The 18,049-nt window shown below is 41.1% G+C and overlaps 1 protein-coding gene across 2 annotated transcripts in view; it reads right to left on the bottom strand.

Moving 5' to 3' along the window:
- Positions 1–9,585: 9,585 nt before the first annotated feature.
- Positions 9,586–18,049, bottom strand: part of LOC131246339 (pentatricopeptide repeat-containing protein At1g06710, mitochondrial) — a 32,458-nt gene continuing 23,994 nt past the window's right edge. For both annotated transcript variants that reach the window (XM_058246361.1, XM_058246362.1), the window contains exon 4: positions 9,586–10,528. The gene's annotated coding sequence lies outside the window, so the exon portion shown is untranslated. The remainder of the gene's footprint in view (positions 10,529–18,049) is intronic.

Below are 18,049 nucleotides of genomic sequence, written 5' to 3'. Positions count from 1 at the left end.
ATTTGAGCCATTTGTACTTCTCAGAACTCGAGGCGCATAGCTGTGTTAATGTGCTCGGCATGAAAGTGCAAGCCACTTTGGAATCGCTGGATTGATGTTGGCAAGTTCTGGGGGTCTAATCATGGGGTATGTGTTATATCCAAACCGTCCATCAATTTGGCAAGCTCGTATTAAGGCTTGAGACGAAAAATAAGTCAGATCTAACTATCAGTAGACCACACGAATTGTTTATAGTGAAAATCATTATCTCTGCTGCTATTTATTGTGTGGTTTAGATGATTTTTGGATATTATTCATTTTTTGGATAATGATCTATAATAATCTCTAAAAATATATGAACAGCATAGATATAATAAATACATCACTACAGTGCTTATATAACTTTGATCTCCTTTGAACCATACGTACAACTCGGAGCTCGAGGAGCGTCATACTCGTCTACCGACGGAAACGGATTGGCTACTCCCTAGGCCACCAGCCCCGTGGCTAGTGTTCGGTGATATGTGGGCTCCACCATGATGTATATATTTCATCAATTTAGTTCATCCATTTTTACAGATCATTTTAAGGCTTGGTAAAAAATATTAGAGGGTTAAAAATCTTAAGTGGGCCACACCATAGGAAAACAATAATGATTGGATATTCTACATTAAAATCCTCCTAAGGCCCACTATACTGTTTATTCAACATCCAATCTGTTGATTAGGTCATACAGACCCAGATGAAGGGAAAAAACAAAGATCAGCTTGATCCAAAACTTTTATGACCCCAAAAAGTTTTTAATGGTCAATGTTCATTCAACACTGTTTCTTATAATGTGGTACACTTGAGATTGGTATATACCTCATTTTTTGTTTCATACCATAAAATGATCTAGAATAATAGATAGACAGCATGGATGAAGCACATACATCATGGTGGAGCCCACTGGGCATGTTTGATTTTTTTAGAGGTGAGGAAATGCATGGCAAATGGGCAATCATTTCCCTCTTTAATCACCATCATCACACCTTCCCACGGGAGGATGCTGTGAAATATATGTGGGGCCCATCGTGATGTAAGTAGATTATCCACACTGTTCATCCATCATGCCTAATGAATTTAGGGCATGAGCCAACAAATGAGGTAGATTCAAAGTTCAAGTGGACCACTGTATAGTAAAAATGGATTCGAACTCTCACCATTAAAAACTTCTCGGGCCCATGGTTTACTTTGGTGTGGGCCACTTGAATGTTGGATTTGCCTCATTCTTTGGTTCATGGATTAAAATGTTTTGATGAAATGGATAGATGACGCGGATATGTGGTATACATGATGATGGGGCCCACAAATTTATGTCGGTCAATTTGGGCCCTTTTTTGAAGTGAAAAAATTGATTACACTGCTGAGTAAACTCTCTCTTCTCTAATCTCTCTCTTTTTTTAAATTGCTTAAGTACCGTGTAAGCTTGGAAATTTCTCACCTCTTTCAAAATCTCTCTCTCATGTTTAGTTTCAAAACCAAAAGTAATAGCAATTCTGTTGGGGCCACCGTGAATGCATGTAGTTTCTCTACTCCAGATCGGGTAGGATCGGATCCATTCGGATTGGGTTTTGGATCGGACCTGTCCGGATTGACCACGATCTGATTCCGATCCGAAAAATATTTGGATCTGAATAGCCTAATTCGATCTGCACTGATCCAGGCCGTCGGTTCGGTTCTGATCAGTGCGGATCGGGCCAGGTTGGGTCGGATCCACCGGATCGAGTCAGACATGTCCAGCTCTACGGATTGGCTACTCCCCCTGACACCAGCCAATGGCTAGTGGTCGATGCTCTGTGGGCCCCACCATGATGTATGTGTTTCATCCATGTTGTCCATCTATTTTGACGAATCATTTTACAGTATGAGACCAAAAATTAGGTATATCCCAATCTCAAGTGGACCACATTAGAGGAAATAGTGTTGAATGAGCCTCGACCATTAAAAACCTTTTGAGGGCCACAAAAGCTTTGGATCAAGTTGATTTTTGTTTTTTCCCATCATCTGGGCCCGTATGACCTAATCAACAGATTGGATATCAAATAAACAGTATAGTGAGCCTTAGGATGATTTTAATACTGGATATCCAATCACTATTGTTTTCATGTGGTGTGGACCACCTGAGATTTATATATCTCTAATTGTTGAGATCAATCCCTAAAATGATCTTTAAAAATAGGTGAACGGAATGGATGAAACACATACATCATGGTAAAACCCACAGAGCACCAACCACCAGCTATGGAGCTGGTGGCGGGGGAGTAGCCAATCCGTTTCTGGGGATCCCACGGTTCAGAAATCCACGGAAGCGGATTGGCTGGTGTCCTACACACCACCGATGTGGCTGATGTGTTGCGTCACTAAGTTCTGTGGGTCCCATCATGAGATATGAGTTATATCCAAACCGTCCGTCCACTTTTTTAGCTCGTAGTAAGGCATGATCCGAAAAATAAGACAGATACAAAAATCAAGTGGACCACACTGTAAAAAGCAGTGGGGGATTGAACGCCTACCATTGAAAACTTTATGGGAGTTAGAGAAATTTTCGATTAATATGATATTTGTTTTTTCTCTTCATGCAGGTCTGTGTGACCGTATGAACAGATTGGATGGAAAGTAAACGGTATGGTAGGCCTTACGAATGTTTTAACAGTAAGAATCATTGTCCCACTGCTATTTGTAGTGTGGTTCACTTGAGCCTTGGAAATTACTCATTTTTTTAAAATCAGATCTAAAATGATCTATAAAAATGGATGAACGGTGTAGATATGATAAATACATCATTTTTGGGGCCATGTAACTTTGATCTCCTTTGAACCGTTCGTACAACTCGGAGCTCGAGGAACGTCAGCGCTCGTCTTCGCACGACACGTACCCACGCCAGCCAATCTGCTTCCGAAATCCACACTCTCAATCGGAAAGATTCCAACCGTAGATGATTCTGATCCTTGCATCGTCTGCTCCATAAATCAATAGTTCGGGAGCGAACCAAGCGACGGTTTGAAACGATGGCCGTAGATGAGAATCAACCGGTTTGATTTTTTTTCCTTTTTTTTTTCTTTTTCTTTTTCTAGCATACTCAATCCATGATGGGTCCCATCATATCAATACTCCAGATCACTTTGAATAATATGGCCACGAAGATCTTATCATTGCAAATTTTGGAGACATCTCCCAAATATAGTGGGCCCATCGGATTAACGGTCTGGATCACTGAACTAACGGAAGCATCACCATAAGGTGTGTGCCATGAATCAATAAGTGTCCCATGGCAGGTTGGAACGCTGATCCCACCTGTCCATCTCATACATGGCCCCTGGTTGAAAATCACATCGAGTGGCCAAATCTCATCCATCAGCAGTAAGTAACAGGAGCTGAATATGCAACAGTAATCCAAACACCTAAACTTAATGAAAGCTCCCACGACCCATGTGATAAAACCACCCTATATAAAGATGGTTTTCAAGTACTGGTTATTCAATTACATGAGCCTCATGTATCCAAATACCTAAGAACGTAACAAAAGTTCCCACAAACCTGTGTAACAAAACCATCCTACCGTATCCGAATGCCTAAATATAGCAAAAGTTTTCACGACCCTCGTAACAAAACCATCCTGTATAAAGACCGTTTTCAATACTGGTTACTCGGTTACATGAGCATTGCACATCCAAATACCTAGGGCCTGTTTGATTTTTTGGTGATACAAGTAAATCTGGGTAAATAAGTAATTATTACTTTTTCGTCAGGTTTGAAAATGTGAGGGTAATTCCATCTCGAAAATCGATACAAAAGTATTGACTTAAATATATGGACCCCCACTGTAATGTATATGATATATCTGCACCGTTCATCTATTTTATTAGAACGTTTTGGGACGAGCTGAAAAATGAGATAGATCCAACACTCAAATAGCCCACACAAAAGAAAACAGTGGCCTTAATTTATCCACCGTTAAAAATTCTTTCCTTAACTAAGCCCACATTGAGATTTTTTTCATCATCTAAACCGTTCAAAGGGTCATACAGACATGGATAAGTAGAAAACACAAATATCAACTTGATTCTAAACTTTTAAGGACCCCAAGAAGTTTTTTACAGTAGGTGCTCGATTCCAGTTGTTTCCTGTGGTGTGGTCTACTTGAGCTTTGGATCAACCTCACTTTTTTTGCTCATATCCTAGATTCAGCTGGCATAACAAATAAGCAGTGTGGATAAGTCATATACATCACAATGGGCCCCACATTGATTCTATAAATTTCTCTATTTAAGTGTTAAAAAAATAAGTTGCCACATTTGCATGGGAAAAGATGTAGTAATTACCTAGGTAAATAATTATTACCCATTTACATGGTAATTACATTTGAGCTGAAAAATCAAACAAACCCTAAATCTAGCAAAAGCTCCCATGACCCATGTAACAAAATTATACGATATAAAGACGGTTTTCAGTACTAGTTATTCAGTTATATAAGCATTGCATATCCAAATACCTAAACATAGCAAAAGTTCTCATGCCCTTTGTAACAAAACCCTCCTACAAAGTTAGTTTTCAGTGCTAGTTATTCAGTTACATAAGCATTACATATCTAAATACTCAAACATAACAAAAGTTCCCACAACCCGTGTAACAAAACCATCTTATATAAAGATGGTTTTCATTATTCAGTACCTAAACATAGCAAAAGTTCCCACGACCCGTGTAACAAAACCATCGTATATAAACATGGTTTTCGGTTCTGATTATTCAATTACATGAGCGTTGCATATCCAAATACGTAAACGTAACAAAAGTTCTTACGAACCCATGTAACAAAACCATCCTATATAAAGACGGTTTTCAGTTCTAGTTATTCAATTACATAGGCGTTGCATATCCAAAACCTAAATGTAGCAAAAGTTACCATGACCCGTGTAACAAAATCATCATCATCATCATCATCATCATCATCATATATATATATATATATATATATATATATATATATATATATATATATATATATATATATATATATATATATACACGGTTTCAATGCGCAAAGAAAATTCCATAAGCGTTGCATATCCAAAAACCTATAACAAAAGTTCCCACAACCTATGTAATAAAACCGTCACATATATAGACGGTTTTCAGTGTTGGTTATTCAATTATATAAACATTGCATGTCCAAATACCTAAACAATTGTGCCATTTACAGAAGCGATCCCATAAGCTTGTGCCCTGGCATCTCTCTAAAATTACAATCATGGTAAGATCTTGATTTATTCAATCATCAGGGACTCCCAAGCACACTGATAATCTACAAATAATAGTAGGCTTGTTATTCAACAGTATAACATGACTTGTATGCCTGAATTTGAACCCTTTTCATCTTCACCGTCCATTTTATGGCCATCATCCATATGGATACAATCAATTGATTGGCGGCCTACCTACCACAAGTCACCCCCTACTCGGGCAAGTAGAACCAATTCAGTCATCACTGGGGATCAATGTCGCCCCACCTAGCTTCCTTTGCGTAGGAAAGCCTTTCCCACCAAAATCTGCATTGGTGGTTCGCGTTCACAGCTAAGTGGTGCTCCTCCATCACCATCTAACTCGCTAACTTTTCAAAAGTTGCGAGCCCTATCATGATGTATGTGGTAATCCACAACATCCGTCCATTTTTTGTGGTCATTTTAGAAAATGGGCCTAAATACGAAGAAGATCCAAATCTCAAGTAGGCTACACCATGAGAAACGGAAGGTAATGAACAGCTACCCTTGATAACTTTTTAGGAGCCAATAAAAATGATGGAAAAATTTACTTTTAGTGGGGCCCTTAATTTAGGTCCACGTCATCTAGTGAACAAGTTGGATGGCAAAAAAGGAATTATAGTGGGCTGTAGCATTTTTTAATGGTAGAATTTAATTATCACTGTTAATTCTTGTAGGATCCTCTTGAGATTTGGATTTTTTTATTTTTTTATTTATTTTATTTGAGCTCATGCTCTGTAGTTATGATCCAAGAAGGATGGATGGCGTAGATCAAACAAACCATCATTGTGGAGCCCACGGCGAAATTCACAGTCAAAGTGGATTCCATGCCCTTTTGCCACGAAGGAAAAGATAAAAAGGGCATAATAATCTTTTAGAAATACAACAATAGGAAATTACATAACAAGTCAGTGTCCGAATATGTGGTTTGTTTACCATATTTGAAAACTTTAGGCGCTTAGACTCCTTATACCACATTGTCTCTAATTTAGTTAAAATTTCAACTGAGTCAGTTGATGGGTGACTGCTTTTCAGATTATTAAAAAATAATAAAAATAAAAATTCAAAGTGTGAAGTGTGAGACTCGAATCCATGGCCTCTTAAAAGAGTATGCTAACCTACCAACAAGTATGATATATTGCATACAGTATAATGCATTCTATACGCAATCTCTACGATGTTATTTGATTTCAAGTAGGGCTGCAATCAGGTCGGCTGTAACGACCCAACCCAGGAACAGGTCAGGTTTGGTTCAAGTTGAAAAATGCCAAACCGATTTGAATTTGGGTTGAGAAAATTCGAGTCAGGTTAGTTCAGGTTGGGATAATCACACCTCAGGTTGGGATTTGGGTCAGGTGGGGTTGTGCGTTGGGTCCAACCTGACCTCAACCCAACCCAAGTGCACCCTAATTTCAGGTACTAGTGGAGGAATGATCATATGTGGCTTCAGCATGCTAAGCTGAGCATGCTGCACTGTTTTCCCCATCAGCATTCCATATGTGCAGGGCATCTGAGCTGTGCAAAAGGTGGAAGAAGTGTAATGAAGATGGCCTGCTGAAAAAATCAGGCCAATCCAATCATAAGGTGGACCATACCTGCACATAGGGTGAGATCCAGGGCTGTCCACGTGATGAGTGGATCGGCCTGATTATTATGCCGGGTTGTCCTCATGATAGGGGCCCATCCCTTGAACAGAGCTCAGATGCCCTATATGTGACAAGGGGGGAAAACAGTGCGGCATGGTGAGACAAGCATGCAGAAGGCAAAAATAAAGAACGAGCTCAGATGCGTTGATTTGAGGACGATCACAAACTGTCCAGTATTCATCAGTTTCAAACAGCTATCTTAAACTAACAATTTTCTAGACAGTTTTTGAACGTCCTAAAATCAGCCTCTTCTGAACTTCGTTTTTATTCTCTCTTGAAACTAGTCTCGCCAAGGTTTATTTTGTCTTTTGAAACACCTCAATCCTAATTGCATTCAAGGAGATGTGCCTTTTTTAAGGTTGGTGTGTCTAAGATGTTCGTTACAGTCCATTGCAACCACATCAGATTGATATCAGAGTAAATTCGATCCATGGTTAAAGAATCTATAAAGAACCCAAGATCTATTTCATTGAATCACAACATATCAACATCCTTGAATGTCATAACGAAGAGATGGTATATTCCCAATTCTCTTCCTCTACCATCATTGTCAAAAGTTTTGGAGTAACCTATCTTTGATAGAGAGGTTGACAATGACATTGGGTGTGGAAAGAAAGTTGGAAGTATTTAGACATGGTTTTTATGACGAAGAATGTGAGGTTGAGAAGACATTTGATAACAATGCTATAGTATTGGAAGATGACAAGGTTTTGTGTGACAGAAGTTTCCATTGATGATGAAGAAGGTGTCACAAGTGAAGCTTTGTATGCATCGAAAAAAAAAAGTAGAAAACCACATCTATATTAAGGAAGCTAGATATTGGGTTCAACAATTTAGTAACAAAACGTTTACATCGGTTTAGAGATCCAGGGACCATAATGAATGGTCAATTACAACATCAGCTACCAAAGAGGAAATCAAACTACAAGAGGTATTACATTTCAAACTCAAGGACAACTTCTTTCAAAGAGAGGGAGAATGATGCACAATCCCTTGACCCAATTCAAGAAGAAAGCCTAGCTAATGCAGGGGCATTTTCATACTGGGCTCAAGTGAGGTGGCCTGTAGGATTCAGGGGCACACTCAAAGTGGGCGGCTCGTGTGAGGCAGGCCTCACCCATGAGAGGCGGGTGGCTTGTGTGATGCGAAAGCTATGTGATGTGAGCCCCACGAGGGGGTTCGGACGAGGTCCTGACCCATGTGATGTGGGCCCTAGGCTATGAGATAAAGGGATTAATTTGACATGCTCTATCAGTTCGAGCTTTTATAGAAAGTGGTTAGTTGTCATATATCAAAGTGGTATCATAACGGAATGTCTCGTGTTTGAGACTCCTTACCGGGTGTGATTAATGCAGGTGCATTTTCATACCGAGCTCAAGTGGGGTGGCCTGTGGGATGCGGGGATGGGCAGGATCATCCACCATGTGGGGCCCACCATTATTAATTGCCCATCATGTGGAGCCCACCTTTGATGCGGGTTGCCCATCATATGGGTTCCACCTTCAATGTGGGTTGCTCATAATGCGGGGCTCGCCTTGGATGTTGGTCATTCATCATTCGGGGCGGACCTTTGATGTGGATCATCCATCATGTGGGGCCACCTCAATATAGGCTATCATCATGTGGGGCCCACTAGATCATCTACTCATTCATTGGATGATTTTCCAATCTCATGAACTTGGAAGGGATTCGTGGCCATGGAGATCATATTCCCTTAAATAATTTCCTAAGTTGTTGTGTCACTAGTAAAAAAAATAACTTATAAAAATAAGTTACTTTTTCTAAAAAACTACTTATTTAAGTTTAATAACCAAACTAACCAATTTAAGAAAAGAAACTTATTAAGTTTTTTTTTTTTTTTTAAAGGCTACTTATTCGGTAGTATCCAAACGGGCCCTAAGAATTCATGATTCATGGCTTTGGCCATGTTGCATGTATGGCAAAGGCAAGATAATTTGAAACACATCTAGGGAAGTCTCTTGCATAGTTCTGAAAGTTGCATTTTGCATTGGAAAGATGTCGTATGCATTGGGATTTGTGATATTTGTAACCAATTTGTGGAAGATGTTAAATGTAGTTATGAGGGTGTTGGTGTGATTGGTTATATAAGGATTCATTTTGAAATGAGAAAGGCAATTCATCTTAATTTGAAAAGAAAATTATCATTTCCTGCAAATTTTCAGCAGAAGAAAGAGTTGACTAATTGCTAGTTCATCAACACCGCTTTCTGATTGCAGAAATTTTCAGTTCTAACATTTCTGTTGCTTGCAACATGTTTGGCACATTTGGTTGATGAATTACTTTTATTGTTTTTCTGGCAATTCCTCATCAAGCCTACATTCATCCTACAAAATTTTAATCCATTCCGATTTCTGGAAAAATAATTAAAATTCAAAGAGTGCTAGCTATCTTAAATTATTTGGACAGTTTGTGATCCTAAAATCATCCCCATTTGAGCTGTCTTTATTTTCTCTTTTTGTTTTTCTTGAAAATAGATTAAGGTTTATTTTGGCTTTTGAATCACCTCAATTCGAGTTGCATTCAAGGAGATGTACTTTTTCAAAGTCAGGATGTGTAAGATATCCATTGCAACCACATTGGGCTGCATCACATCCTCTATACAAAAAAATAATAATATTTGCTACACGGACCAAAGTCCATTATACTGTTGAATATGGAATCAATTGGTATCAGGCCCTGCATATCTGTCTAAAATCAATGTAACACGGGAAAGAACAGGTATTTTATATTGCCACAAACTATTCCCTCCCTTTGGGATATGAATTGAATACAATGATTCTGATCAAACATGAAAATAAATAATCATGGCACTTCAATAAATATATTAAGAAGAAAAAAAAATATAGAAAAGCCGTATTTGACATCTAACTTGCATGTGTGATCTCCTCTCCTTAAAGGGGGTGATATACCTTGCCCCCTCATGGTAGAAAAAAAACTGTTGACTGGGAAACCCCCGTGCAGGAACACTAAGGGCATGTTTGATTTTCCAAATCCAATGTAAATACACTGTAAATAAGTAATGATTACTCTTACATCCTGTTTGAAAATTCATATGTATTTGTGCTTGGAAAATTGGTCAAAATGGACTGGTTTAAATTTTTGGGCCCCACTGTGATATGTATGATGCATCTGTGCCGTCCATCCATTCTAGCATAACATTTTGAGGCATGAGCTAAAAAATGAGACTGATCCAACACTCGAGTGACCCACACCAAAGGAAACAGTGGCCCCAAAAAAGTTTTTAAAGGTAGGTATTTGATTTCCTAAATCCTGTGGTGTGGCCTACTTGAGCTTTGGATCTTCCTCATCTTTCTGGATGATGCCCTAATTTCAGCTGGGATAATGGATGGACGGTGTGGATAAGCCACATATATCACCGTGGGCCCCACAGATATTTCACATCATCATCGGTTTTTGTGCCGAAAAAAGCAAGCGTCAAATCAAGCATTGGTATTGCTACTGTAATTACTCAAGGAAATCATTATTAACCATTTCCCATGTATTTACCATTGGTTTGGAAATTCAAACAGGCCCTAAGTTCTGTGAGCTTCCTAGAATTCCACATGAACAAAGCCATGACACCTGCCAGAAACAAAGGATCGTCAGTAACAAAATAATCAACATGCAGAAGCATACCTCTTGCAGTCTGAATCGGCAGTGAGGCATGCTTCGTAACTAAGCACCAGAAGATCCATTAACGAACAGAACAAAATTCAATAAGAACACATACCTAAAATAAGCACTGGAGGATCCATTCCCAAAAAGAACAAAATTCAAACAGAAAACATACCTAAGATAATAGAAAATGAAGATAGATGTATCATCCTAGGCACTACTGGATGTTGCATGTTAACAATTGCCACTCAGTTACATGAACCTTCAACTTAGCATGTCACTCTCAAGATTCCTAGATGCTTGAGTCCATAAAAATAGCTTATGTTCTGCATCCCCTTGCCGCTTCGGCTTCTTGCTGATTCTAGTAACTACGCACATTTGCCTAACAAAAAGTGGTAATGCATTACCAATCTTTACATATTTACATCAAAAGAAATTCTCCCCTAGGAACCAGTTCTCATAAGAACCCATGGAACCCTTTGAGAGCTCATCCATGTGATGTGTGCACAACATCCAATCCATCCCCCAGAAGTTTCACCTCATAAAAGTCTAGGGCACAGAAATCAGCCTGATCCAAAAGTCAGGTGGGCCACAGCAAAGTAGGAGGGGATGCTTGCCTAACCCTTCATCCAAGCCGGACGAATGGTTCTTAAAGGGTTCTCATGACAGCCGATTCCTAGGAGAAATTTTTTCTTTACATTAAATCGATATGCTCTGCGGATGTAGTTTTAGTTTGAATGGTGCCTTTGCATCACCTGAAAAGTTGATTGAGAAACCCGCATGTGGGTGCATTTGGGTGTTTGTGGTTCCCAAGGCTCAAAGGATGCTTACTACCAAATTGTGGTTGAGATAAAGAAAAGACGTGCAACCCGGTTATCGAGTCAATGAGATCTCGACACCCAAATCACAAAGAAATGAACACGTATGCACTCAAAAGAAATTTGAGTAGAGGAAGAAACAGTGTTATTTATATTTGAACTTCATCTCTTACAAGACTGACAAAACTCACAACCTAGAAAATGTGGAACACCACTCTTTTTATAGATCCTAAAGACATTCCTTATGAATCTTTAATGAAAATCCCCCAACTACTAGATTGATTTTCAAAACAATCTTAATGGATTTCAAATCGATTTACAATTTATTTAAGATCACAAAAATCCCACCAACAAAAGTTTGGCCTAAAATAACAAAATAAATCTACTAAGGTGCCGTTTGGTAAACTGAAAAATAAGGTCTGAAAATTAATTTAAGGATTGAATTTTAGTACTCGTAAGTACTGAAAAATCTATTTGGTAATTTGTCCGGAAAAAGTTGTGATATATGAAAATAGGCACTTTTTTCACAAAAACTAGTTTTTTTTTTTAAGTTAACTAAGAATCATTAATAAAAAAGGAAGAAAACAGACCGCTGAGATAGCGAACTGAGAACTACCGAGAGAACAGAGAAAACCAAAAAAGAAAACAGAAAGCAAAAGCAGGAAAAAAGAAAAACAGAGGAAAGCCCAGCAGCAGAGGAGGGAAAAAAAAAAAACACAGCTACGTGGCGCTGAGGTGGATGCCGGTAAGAAAAGAAAGGTTAGGTGGCTGAAGTTTGTTGAATTGCAGGCCCACTCAGAGAGGAAATGCTGAATTCTCTTGATCACGTAGATGACAGAATGGGACTCGTCTCTAAAACAGTGACAATTTCTTTCCCAGATAGCCCACCAAGCAGCAAGAAGAGTGGTTCTCCAGGCCGCGTATCTGTTCTTTCCCAGGGAGACTCCGTGCCACGCTGCAAGGACGCTGTTTGTAGATTTAGGGAAGGACCAGGAAATGTCGAAATTGGACAGGATAGTCAACTAGACCATATTGAAGTAAGGGCAATGCACGAACAGGTGGTCCGTCGTTTCCTCGTTTGACAGGCAGCAGATGCAGATATTCGTTAATAGCATTCCTCTTTTCCTCAGGTTATCTATAGTGAGCACTTTTCTCTTACCAACCAGCCACCCAAAGACAGCGATCTTTGGAGGAACCTTGTACTTCCAGACCTTTGCAGTAATCGCCTCCTCTGAACTTTCTGTCTTCTTATCAAGAAAACGGTACAAAGATTTAACCGAGAACAAACCCTTGCTGTCAAGGGACCGCATGAGCTTGTCTTGCTGATCCGGATTAGGATGACAGTTCCCTAACCGCTGAAGAAGGTTTGCATAAGAGTCAACTTCCCAGTCAAGTAGATTTCTCCTGCAGGGAGGAGTCCAGACCACAACATTTCCTTGGAAGGAATAGCAATCGGCCACAGAGAGAAGCGGGTTTGGGGCTAGCCTATAGATGTCTGGAAATTCCTCTTTTAACGCTTGGGAACCTGCCCAAATATCCTCCCAAAAACGAATTCTATCCCCTTTCCCCATGGAGAAACGACATTGACTCTGCACCTCTGTATGGCATGATATAATTCCTCTCCAAACAGTAGAAGCGTTGCTATTTGACACACCCTTTGTCCACCAACCTTCAGCCAATTTCCCATATTTACATTTGATCAACCTGTTCCATAGGGTCCCTTCTTCTGCTCCAAGTCTCCACCACCATTTACCAAGGAGGGTACGATTCATATCTTTGAGATTTCTAATTCCCGCACTCCCGTCTTGAAAATGTTTGCAAACATCTTTCCAAGCAACCAAATGAAACTTCTTTTTGTTGTCATTACCATTCCATAGGAAATTCCGTCTAAGCTTCTCGAGGATATTTAAAATCTTTGTTGGGCATCTATAAAGGGACATGGAGTATAAGGGTAGATTTGAGAGCGCCGCTTTAATCAAAGTGAGCCGGCCCCCATGCGAGAGATATTTGCATTTCCACCTGGCAAGGTAGAATTCGAACTGATCAATGATTTTGTCCCAAAACGCCATCGGAGGCTTGCCTATGCATAAGGGAAGACCAACGAAAGTTGTAGGGAGGCTCCCTGGGGAACAACCGAAGAAATCAGCAAAACGGCGAGTCTCGGACTCGCTAATATTGACACCAATCATTGTCGACTTGGTTAGATTGACTTTAAGACCTGACACCGCTTCACAACAACGGATAGTTGTACGAAGATTACCCACTTAATCCCAGTCAGCTTCGCAGAACAGGAGTGTATCATCTACATATTGAATGTGAGAGATGGGGTGCTCCATATCCTTGATCTGAAAACCCCCTATAATGCCTTTTGCCTACCCTTTTCTCAACATACGCGAGAAAGCCTCGACGACAATAAGAAAGAGGAATGGGGATAGATGGTCTCCTTGCCTAAGCCCTCTAGAACTTCTGAAAAAGCCTTTTGGAGATCCATTGATGAGGACCGAAAATGTAGTTGAGCCGACACAAGCCTTTATCCACTTAAACCATCTGGCACCGAATCCCATCCGCATTAACATATACATAAGGAAATTTCAATCAACGTGATCGTAGGCCTTGTCTAGATCAAGTTTGCATAAGATTCCTTTTGACCCAGATTTATGACTGGAGTGCAGAACTTCAGCTGCCATAAGAGCACTGTCTATAATTTGCCTACCCTGAATGAAAGCACATTGGTGGTGAGATATAATCTTGTCCATAACTCCTTGAAGGCATTGGCGAGAACTTTTGCGATGATTTTGTACGGACCTGAAGGCATAGGCCTAAATTTAGGCAGAGAATCAGCCCCCTGCACCTTCGAGATGAGGGCGATGAATGTAACCCCAAGAGCATTTGACAGGTGGCCTCTTTCATAGAATTCATTAATGAAATCGAGAATGCCCCCCTGTAACAATTCCCAAAAATGCTGAAAGAATAAGATAGGAAAGCCATCTGGCCCCGGGGCTTTGTCCCCTGCCAACGACTGAATAGCGAATTTAACCTCATCAGGGGAAAACCCAGCTTCCAAGGTAGCAGCGTCTAGCTCAGAAATCCGGTCTATAGGCAGTAGGTCCAGATTGGGCCTATGATGGGTATCTGACATGAGAAGATTGGAGAAGAAAGAGATGGCCACATCTGATATCAGCTTCTTGTCTTCAGTATGCGCCCCGTTTATCAAAAGGTAGTGTATCTTATTAGCTCTTGCCCGAGCACTTGCAATAGCATGAAAATAGCGAGTGTTTTTATCGCCTTCCTTTATCCATTTGCACCTAGCCTTTTGCCTCCAAGAAATCTCCTCCTCTAGAACTCTAGCTGAGTACGTATTAATAAGGTTAGCACGTCTGGGCCACGTAGTACTGTCTAACGGAGCATCTTCGTTTGCAACATCAATGGAGTGGATCTGCCCCAAGATGTCTTCGGTTTCGGCTTGCCGTTTGAACAGGAAATCCGATTTCCAAGCTTTAAGTTTAATCTTTAGAAGGCTCAACTTTTTACATAGTCTGAAACCTGCATAGCCATCGATCTGCATCTCCTTCCACCAATCCAAGATAAGATTGTCGAATCCCTCAATCTTCAGCCACGAGATATCGAACCGAAACAACTTAGGGCCCCAATTTTCCTCTTCCATGGAGAGCAGAATCGGCGAGTGATCAGACGTAGGCCGAGGTAGAGATGTCTGCATAACATTTGGAAAAGCTTCAGACCAATCCACTGAAATCAGGAATCGGTCTAACCTAGCAAGAGTGGGTGGAGAGCGTAAATTTGACCAGGTAAATCTGGATCCGGACAGCGGGATATCTATCAATTCATGATCATCGATCCAACGAGAGAAAGATCGCATCACGGCAGAAACTCTACCAGGCTGAGAGCGCTCCTCCGCATACCGCGTGATATTAAAATCACCACCGATACACCATGGGCCGTCGAAAATCTCCCTAGCAGAATGAAGGTCCTTCCAGAAATCAGTTCTCCTATCAGCTTGGTTGGGCCCATAGACCGAAGAAATGAGGAAAGAAGAATTGGATCCAATCAGCTTTAGGACGACAGACACCGACAATTCTCCAATCCGACTACGCTCCATCGACCAGACCTCCGAATTCCAGGCAATAAGAATACCACCTGCACTACCAGCCACATTGGAAACCTCCCACTTTACATTTTTAACTTTCCAAAGCGAGTGTAAGAGCTGACCCGAAAAAGCATGGGCCTTAGTTTCCTAAAGACATATGATGTTAGCTTTACTTCTTCCCGTGATATCTTTTATCAGGCAGCGCTTCTTCTTGGACCCCACACCTCTAACGTTCCATGACAGAATTTTCATCTTGGCACCGATCTTCCTCTATGATCACCACGGATAGAACCTTCTGTGGGTTCCAAACAAAGACCAGGGCTCAACTGGAGACTCTGCAACTCTCTATTCCTGATAGGCTTGGCGTGGAATTTTCTTGGGGGGGCTCAACTGGAGACTCTGCAACTCTCTATTCCTGATAGGCTTGGCGTGGAATTTTCTTGGGGGTTTGTGACATTTCAGAGGCTTGCTGCGAGCTTCGATGCAATGGAAGAGGGCCAAAAAATCTTCAGGATGATCTCCGAAAGAGAGGCCCAAGGCTCTTCCGATATGGTCCATAGCATCTCTGATCCATCGTTTTTTCTGGATGGAATCCGCCAGTTCTGTTCTCGCAGCCGCGACCTTCATCACCGTTTCTTGAGAGGGGGACCCCATTCTAATCTGGAGCGGCTCAGCATCAATAATGAGATCTCCTTCACCTTCTTGGAATAATGCAATCAGAGCGGAATCTTCCATGATCTGGGGTCTGAGATGGACCGCGGGGATGAACCGATAATCGATCTGTCGCAGTCCGTCGAGGGGATGGATACAACAGATTGAGAGTCTGAGAAGTCCACATCCTTCTGGGGCAAGGAGGGTGGAGGCATCACAGGTTCTCGCCGCAGAAACTGAAGATCCAGGTTCCTGAGAAGATCGGGAAGAGAACCCAATGGTTTCGCACACCTGTTTGACAGAGGAGAAGGCCATGTAGGGAGGTTTAGATTGAGGGAAGCTTGTGTCGTAGGAGACCGGTCGCCCTTTTTAACTGGGTCGGGAGCAACGAGACTCGGGAAAACACGAGGAGTCTCCGAATGAGTGACATCTGTCACGTGAATAGCAGCACTTTTGGATGAAATATCGGGAATATCGCACGTGTTATCCACATGCTTGCGGACGAGGTCCGAAGACATCCCTGCCATCCACGTGGAGTTTCTAGCTTCTTCTGAAAAAGACACCCAATACGTGTCGAGATCACTAACCGTGTTAGAGACGTGCTGCCCAAGATTGTCTAAGCCGTCCACGCCAGAATCGAAAACGTGATCACACCATCTGGCAATCCTTCGGTATGGTAATTCTGCAGAGCATCGAATTTGGCTGCCCTTCAGGATAGGTGCTCCAGCGGAGCATGCAGGCCGAGCACCATCTTCCAATTCACCATCCACGCCAGTAGCAGCGACAACCATTGTCCCTTCTCTAGATCTCCATAGATCTCCCCATCTTGGGATCAGATCATTTTTGCGCTCCATTTGAACTGGAAGGTGGAAACAGCGATCCTCAGTCTGGATCTATATAGTCGAAGGAACTGGCTTCCCCTTCTTCCTATGAACTAACACCCGGATGACACCCATCTCTTCGCCCAACAAAGTTTTGTGGTCGATCTGAATAAGGGTTCCAAGACGGGCAGCCGCGGCATGGAAAAAACCTTCATTCCATAACTCTAAGGGAACCGACCAGATCAACATCCATGCCTCTTCATGTCCGAACAAGGAAAACTCTTCCCAACTCTGAATAGAAGCTATTGGCCCATCCTTAAATAACACTCCTGCCATGATTAATAGCTCAATGTTATAATCAAGCTTTGCCTTGATCCATAGCTCATTGAAACCTAGTGGTTTAATTGTGCAAGCAGATATTAGAATGCTACAGCTCTCATGTAGCCATCGAGTGACTTGAGAGATAGAAGCGCCCTCCCTGGTGATAGCTACCACCGAATTTATGAGATCTTTTTTAGCATTCGTGATAGATATAGAATCAACGACAATGCCACAAAAACTTGTTTGGTAAACACAAACCACAGATGTCTAAAAATTGGCAATTTGTCATATTTGCCCATATTGTCTCAATTTCTATCTTTTTGTAGAGTATGAGACGAAACTTGATATTGTTATGCTACTAAATTTGGCGCACATATGCCCAATCTAATAAAAATTTAGTACTTTCCTCTTGTGCATTCCAACAAGAGAATGTCACTCAATTTATAAGTTTCAACCTTTAGTATTTTAGGAAGCTCAACGGTGAATTGTGAGTAAGGAGAGATTGAAGGTCAATTAGATGCACGTGCGAGATCTGCATTAGATATCTCATGAATGGCTCAGATATCTAGTAGGTGTGCCATGCTAATCAAGACTGCCTGGATATTGGGCTTGGATAGGGCTAATTGTGATAGGTCATCCTTTTGATCTCGCCATGCAACAAGCCTAGATGTTCACAACTTACATATCCTTGATTGGACTACCATCTAATCGTTTCAAACCATTAGATGCATTCGGTGGGCATTCATTGGGCTAAAGAACGATTTTCAGCCCA

This window comes from Magnolia sinica, chromosome 5, assembly GCF_029962835.1.
Source record: "Magnolia sinica isolate HGM2019 chromosome 5, MsV1, whole genome shotgun sequence".
NCBI lineage: Eukaryota > Viridiplantae > Streptophyta > Magnoliopsida > Magnoliales > Magnoliaceae > Magnolia > Magnolia sinica.
This window is presented reverse-complemented; position numbering and strand designations above follow the sequence as displayed.